Consider the following 6,882-nt stretch of genomic DNA (forward strand, 5'->3'; position numbering starts at 1 on the left):
CCATTCTCCTGCCTCAGCCTCCCAAGTAGCTGGGACTACAGGCGCCCGCCACCAAGCCCGGCTAGTTTTTGGTATTTTTTAGTAGAGACAGGATTTCACCATGTTGGTCAGGCTGGTCTTGAACTCCTGACCTGAAGTAATCTGCCCACCTCTGCCTCCCAAAGTGCTGGGATTACAGGTGTGAGCTACCATGCCCGGCCTCTTTTTCAATATAAGACATTAATTATTGATTCCATATCATGGAAAGTGAGGATTGAACCCTCTTGTATGGTGGTCCTCTCCTTAGGGTGACCATGTAGCGACCTGGCCATATGTCAATACCTGTGGGGCTTTTCTTCTGGGTCAGGTGGTTTCTCCACAAGAAAATTCTCCAGTATCCTACTGGGGGGTGCCAGGTGGGGTTAAACTTTGGTGCCAGTGTTCTGGGAGCTAAGCAAGCAAGGAGCCTGTGGGGTTTCAGCTTTCTGTCTGCCAGCTTTCACCTCCGCCCATTTCCGATGCAGTATCTCAACCTCACTCTTCGCTGCCTGTGCTCTGACCGCTCAGGGACATGGCTTCTGGGTCTCTCCAGGAGTGAGGCGCTCATCTTCTCCCGTCACTCACACCTGCCTTGGCTAATTCCTGAGCCCGCCCAGACTCTGCACGGGGAATCGATTGCCTTGCTTCCTGCTGGCTTTTCCGCCTGCAGTTGGTTAACATCTAACTTTCTCCTGTCTGCTGAGTTTTCAAGCATACAAAATTTTGTTGCCAGTTCCCACTGGCTACTGTCTCCTCTTCCATTCTTTTTGTTCCGATGGATGTATGCCCTTTAAAAAATTCCTTTTTAAATTTTCTTTAATTCTCATTTTAGTGAGGTATTGGTAGGGAAAAGATAGATAAATACAGCCTGCGTTATTTAATTGAAACCTGTAGTTTTAATAAGACATAAATAAATAAATAATAAAATAATAAATACAGAAAGAAACCTGTAGTTTTAAATTTGAATAGTGAATGAATTTATGCATCCTAGTTAGCAAAACTGAAAATAGATTATTACATCGATAGTTCAGAGTCAATGCATGTATCTTGTCCAGTTATTATTTTATTTAAAAAATTTCTTTTCTTTTTTTTTTCTTTTTTTTTTTGAGACGGAGTCTCGATCTGTTGCTCAGGCTGGAGTGCAGTGGCCGGATCTCAGCTCACTGCAAGTTCCGCCTCCCGGGTTTACGCCATTCTCCTGCCTCAGCCTCCGGAGCAGCTGGGACTACAGGCGCCCGCCACCGCGCCCGGCTAGTTTTTTGTATTTTTAGTAGAGACGGGGTTTCACCATGTTAGCCAGGATGGTCTCGATCTCCTGACCTCGTGATCCGCCCGTCTGGGCCTCCCAAAGTGCTGGGATTAGAGGCTTGAGCCACCGCACCCGGCAAAAAATTTCTTGTATGAGGGCATCCAACCATCCAAGATGTTTAATTGTAAAGTATGCTGCTTAGGATATATCAAAATATATATTTACTGCGCACTTTGTGCTCTCCATATAATCTGAAAGAAAAGAAACAGAGCAACAACAGATGAGCCATCAAGCTGTTTGCTTGTTTTCAATGTGGAATTTTGTAATGATGGATGTGAATCTGGGTCAGTACTATTTACAGAGAGCACATGGTGTTTTGTTTCAATGAGCAGGAAAATGTTTGCCATTAAATGTGGTAAAAGCTTGTAGTTTTTTCCAACGAAGCAGTAAAAGAAATTACTCTGTGTAGAATGATAAATAAAGGATTCTATGAGTCATCTTTAATGTAGGGGAAAATGTGCAGCCGGGATAGAAACAGTATTTTACTGCCGGCTAAAAATCAAATCAAATGCACTGAAACAGAAGTCAATAGCAGCATGTCCTAGAAGCCCAAGTAACTGTGGGGTTTAACGTAGTTCATGCTTTTCAAATATACTTCTTAAAATGACAGTGACAAAAATGTAAAGACTATGCTGATCCTTCCTTCCTTCCTCCTTTTCTTCCTTCCTTCCTTCCTTCCTTCCTTCCTTCCTTTCCTTCCTTCCTTTCCTTCCTTCCTTTTCTTTCTTTCCTTCCTTCTTCTCCCCTCCCCTCCCCTCCCATCATTATTTATCTCCATACTTCTAAAAAGGTGCTGATACTGCTGCTTATTGTTTTCCTTTTCCTTTTCCTTTTCCTTTTCTTTCTTTCTTTCTTTTTTTTTTTTTTTTTTTTTTGAGACGGAATCTCACTCTGTCGCCAGGGCTGGAGTGCAGTGGCGCAATCTCAGCTTCCCTTCTCTCCTTCTCCCCTCCCCTCCTCTCTCTTCTCCCCTCCCCTCCTCTCTCTTCCTTTCTTTTTTTTTTTTTTTAAACCGTACTGGAGTGCAGTGGTGCACTCCTAAGTAGCTGGGACTACAGGTACACACCACCATGCCAGGCTTTTCTTCTTCTTCTCCTCCTCCTCCTCCTCCTTCTCCTTCTCCTCCTTCTCCTTCTTCTTCTTCCTCTTCCTCTTCTTATTCCTCCTCTTCCTCCTCTTCTTCCTCATCATCTTCCTCATCTTCTTCTTCCTTCTTTCTTCTTTCTTCTTTGTAAGGATGGGGTCTCGCTTTATTGCCCAGGCTGGTCTCCAGCTCCTCAAGCAGTCCTCCCACCTCAGCCTCCCAAAGTGCTGGGTGATTCCTCTTTTTAAAGTCAGGTTTATTAAGGCATAAGTTTGATAAAGTAAAATTCACTCATTTTAATACACTTTTGATATATTCTGACAGACTCATTTGGTCACGTAGCCATCACCATGATCAGTCCCAGCCTGGGCAAACACTGGTCTGTTTTATTCTGTTCCTATAATTCTGCCCTTTCAGAATGTCATATAAATGGCTGGGCACATTCACTCATGCCTGTAATCCCAGCACTTTGGAAGACTGAGGTGGATGGATCACCTGTGGCCAGGAGTTGGAGACCACCCTAGGCAATATGTCAAAACCCCATCTCTACTAAAAATACAAAAATTAGCTAGGCATGGTGGTGCACGCCTATAGCCCCAGCTACTTGGGAGGCTGAGGCAGGAGAATCGCTTGAACCGGGGAGGTGGAGGTTGCAGTGAGCCGAGATCATGCCACTTCACTCCAGCCTGGGTGACAAAGTGAGACCCTGTCTAAAAAAAAAAAAAAAAAAAAAATGTCCATGTAAATGGAATCATAGGGTACATAGACTTTTTTGATTCTGGCTTATATATTCATATAGATGTTTTGATGAAAACATAAGTTTTCATTTCTCTGGGTTAAATGCCCAGGAATGCAATTGCTGGGTTAAGTGGTAGTTGCATGTTTGCATGTTCAATTTGTAAAGAAACTACCAAACTGTTCTCCAGAGGGGCTGCACCATTTTGCATTCCCATCAGCTTTGTATGAGTGATTCCGTTTTGAAGTTTTTAGTACATTTCAGTGTTAAACTGCTGAAATTGTCAGAGTCACTAGATTTAAAACACATGCACTGTTAAAAATGTTTTCTTTCTAAAAGTATCATAATTATATTTCTAGAAGTGTTATAATTAGACTCCAGCATAAATTGCCACTGATACAAGGGGGAAAAAACTCATGCTGGCCTTATTCTTCTCCCCCAGAAACTTTAAACACCAGAAAACAATGGAGTAATGATGTTTACAAAATCTTGGAGGAGAGAACATGGGATCCAGGAATATCCAGCCAATATTCCACTTGAGCGTCCTAAGGGACAAGGGCGCTCTGTGAATAGAGCACCAGCACCACGAGCCTGAGGAAAAACAAAGCGCAGCAAAGTCAAACAAACAAAAGCTCAACAGAGAAACTCAGCCAACCCATACATGCATCAGAATGAAGAATGGAAAGGGAAGAGCTGTAACAAGAAACGGGAATGACAATTACATCCACTCAATCATAGACTTAAAACCAAACAACTAGGTGACATATAGTTGTAAAAGTGATGTGGCTGTATAGAGAATGGTGGCACATGCCTGTAGTCCCAGCTACTCAGGAGCTGAGGCATGAAATTGCTTAAACTTGGGAGGTGGAGGTTGCAGTGAGCTGAGATCATGCCACTTCGCTATAGCTTGGGCGACAGAGAGAGACCCTCTCTCACATGCACACACGCAAAAGGCCAGGCGTGGTGGCTCATGCCTGTAATCCCAGCACTTTGAGAGGCTGAGGCTGGTAGATCACAAGGTCAGGAGTTCAAGACCAGCTTGACCAAGATGGTGAAACTCCGTCTCCATTAAAAATACAAAAAAAGTAGCCTGTGGTGGCAGGCACCTGTGATCCCAGCTACTAGGGAGGCTAAGGCAGAGAATCAGTTGAACCCAGGAGGCAGACATTGCAGTGAACTGGGATCACACCACTGCACTCCAGCCTGGGCAACAGGACAAGACTCCGTCTCAGAAAAACAAAGGCCTCGTGTGGTGGTGCACACCTGTAGTTCCAGCTACTCGGGAGGCAGAGGCAGGAGAATCTCTTGAACCCAGGAGGCAGAGGTTCCACTGAGCTGAGATCCTGCCAGCACTGCAGCCTGGGAGACAGAGCAAGACCCTGTCTCAAAAAAGCAAAAAACCAAAAAACAAAAGAACAAAAAAGAGTCAATAGTGCCCTAAATTGAAACTTCTATTAAAAAATCTGATTTTGACCATTAATTATCCTCATTAGGAGATTGAAAGTATATTTAATACATGTATAATACTATACATATCTTAAACTTTACAGGAAACTTTTAGGAGCTTTTATTTTGTGCTGCTCAGCAATCTCTTTATTTTCACATTTATTTATTTATTACTTTCATTATTTTTTAATTTTTTGAGACAGAGTCATGCTCTGTCACCCAGGCTGGAGTGCAGTGGTACGGTCTCGGCTCACTGCAACCTCCGCCTCCCGGGTTCAAGCAATTCTCCTACCTCAGCCTCCCAAGTAGCTGGGATTATAGGCGCCTGCTACCACACCCGGCTAATTTTTTTTGTATTTTTAATAGAGACGGGGTTTCACCATGTTGGCCAGGCTGGTCTCAAACTCCTGACCTCATGATCCGCCCGCCTCGGCCTCCCAAAGCACTGGGATTACAGGTGTGAGCCACCGCGCCCGGCCTATTTATTTATTCATTTATTTATTGACATGAAGTCTCCCTCTGTCGCCCAGGCTGGAGTGCAGTGGTATAATCTCAGCAAACTGCAACATCTGCCTCCTAGGTTCAAGCGATTCTTCTGCCTCAGTCTTCTCAGTAGCTGAGATTACAGGTGTCCACCACCATGCCCAGCTAGTTTTTATATTTTTAGGAGAGATGGGGTTCACCATGTTGGCCAGGCTGGTCTCGAACTCCTGGCCTCAGGTGAACCACCTGCCTTGGCCTCCCAAAGTGCTGAGATTACAGGAGTGACTCACAGCGCCTGGCACTCTTTCATTTTCATTTGATTTGTTTTTCTTCTGTTAAATTAAAGAAAAAAGTCAAGTATAGTAATACCTTATACTTCATAATCTATTAACATATGTAATTAGAATCCCTTTTAGGTAAAAGTCTCTTTCTCACCCCTTAATCTACATAGAGAGATGACTGAAATTCTCTGTGAGTTAACATGGTTTATTCCCAGGTGGCAAAATTTTGAATGATTTGTTGTTTTCTTCTTTGTACATTTCCACAAGTCTTTGATTTCTTAATAATGTGCATATATCATTTTTATTAAAAGGTCTTTAAAAATGTAAATAGCCCTGAGAGGTATTTTTAAAACCCATAAAACAAGTGTGTCAACATGTAGACTTTTCTGGTGGGAGCAAGACAATAAGAGGAAAGGGAGGTAGCTTCCAAAGCCTCACCCATCTCCTCTAAGCTGCTCATCGGGGACTGTGGGCAGCCACTGCCCCTCCAGAGCCATTTATGCTAAGGTCTATGGTTGAGGGCTGTGCCTCTCCTAACTCTACATCTCCAGATTCTGATCATTCAAAATGCAAAATACTTAATTTCATTATTTTCCTTACCAAACTCTTATATGGCACTTAAAATGTGGCAAGCACTGTTATAAGTGCTTTACAAATATTAACTCATGTAATCTTCATAATAATTCAGTGAGGTAGGTGCTATGATTATGCACCTTTTACAGAAACTGAGGCACAGAGAGGTGAAATACCTTTGTTGATAACGTGAATACCCTCTTTGTGAACTACCAAGGATGACATTATCTTCTGGGTAACCTGCATGCCACTTTTTCACTCAGCTGTTTAATCGATATTTGCTGGGCACTTACTGGCCACCCTTTGAGATGCTAATTCATAGGCGGCAATCAGCAATGGAAACTGATAACAGTTTAAAAATAAGTAGACAAACAGGAGAGAAGGGAGAACCAGGTAGTGAATATCCAGGATATTCTCTGTACTTCCCTGCACGTTCCTCTGACCCCATGTGTTGGAATGGCCACATACCTATAGGACATTTCTGATCTGTGCCTCAAAATCAGAATAATAAGTCGTATCAGTGCTGCAAACTGCTGGCCCACAGCATCCAGTCTCTGCAGGGTTTCAGTACTACCTTTGTGTTAAATCCACAGTGTTTTTTTCTAAAAATCAAAATCATGTTTATTCCACCATTACCTAGATACAAACATAAAGTAGCTATAAACTTCTAATGTTTATAATACCAATGAATCAGAGCCAAAGATATTACAAAAACCTTCACTACTTCATAAGGAACAAGATTCAAATCAACATTAGCTCATGTCACACAGACAAAAATTATGAAACACTTTGAAATGGCCAGAAAAAGATTACTGGGTGTCCTGTCTAGTACACGTTTCCAGGTTTTCTCTGCTTTTTATTGTCTTTGACAATACAAAATTTTACCAATTTGTAAGCTAAGGAAAATTGATAGTAATGAAAATTTTTGTCCATAAAATACAAATGCATGGTG

The sequence above is a fragment of the Mandrillus leucophaeus genome, unplaced genomic scaffold, assembly GCF_000951045.1.
Source record: "Mandrillus leucophaeus isolate KB7577 unplaced genomic scaffold, Mleu.le_1.0 Scaffold202, whole genome shotgun sequence".
NCBI lineage: Eukaryota > Metazoa > Chordata > Mammalia > Primates > Cercopithecidae > Mandrillus > Mandrillus leucophaeus.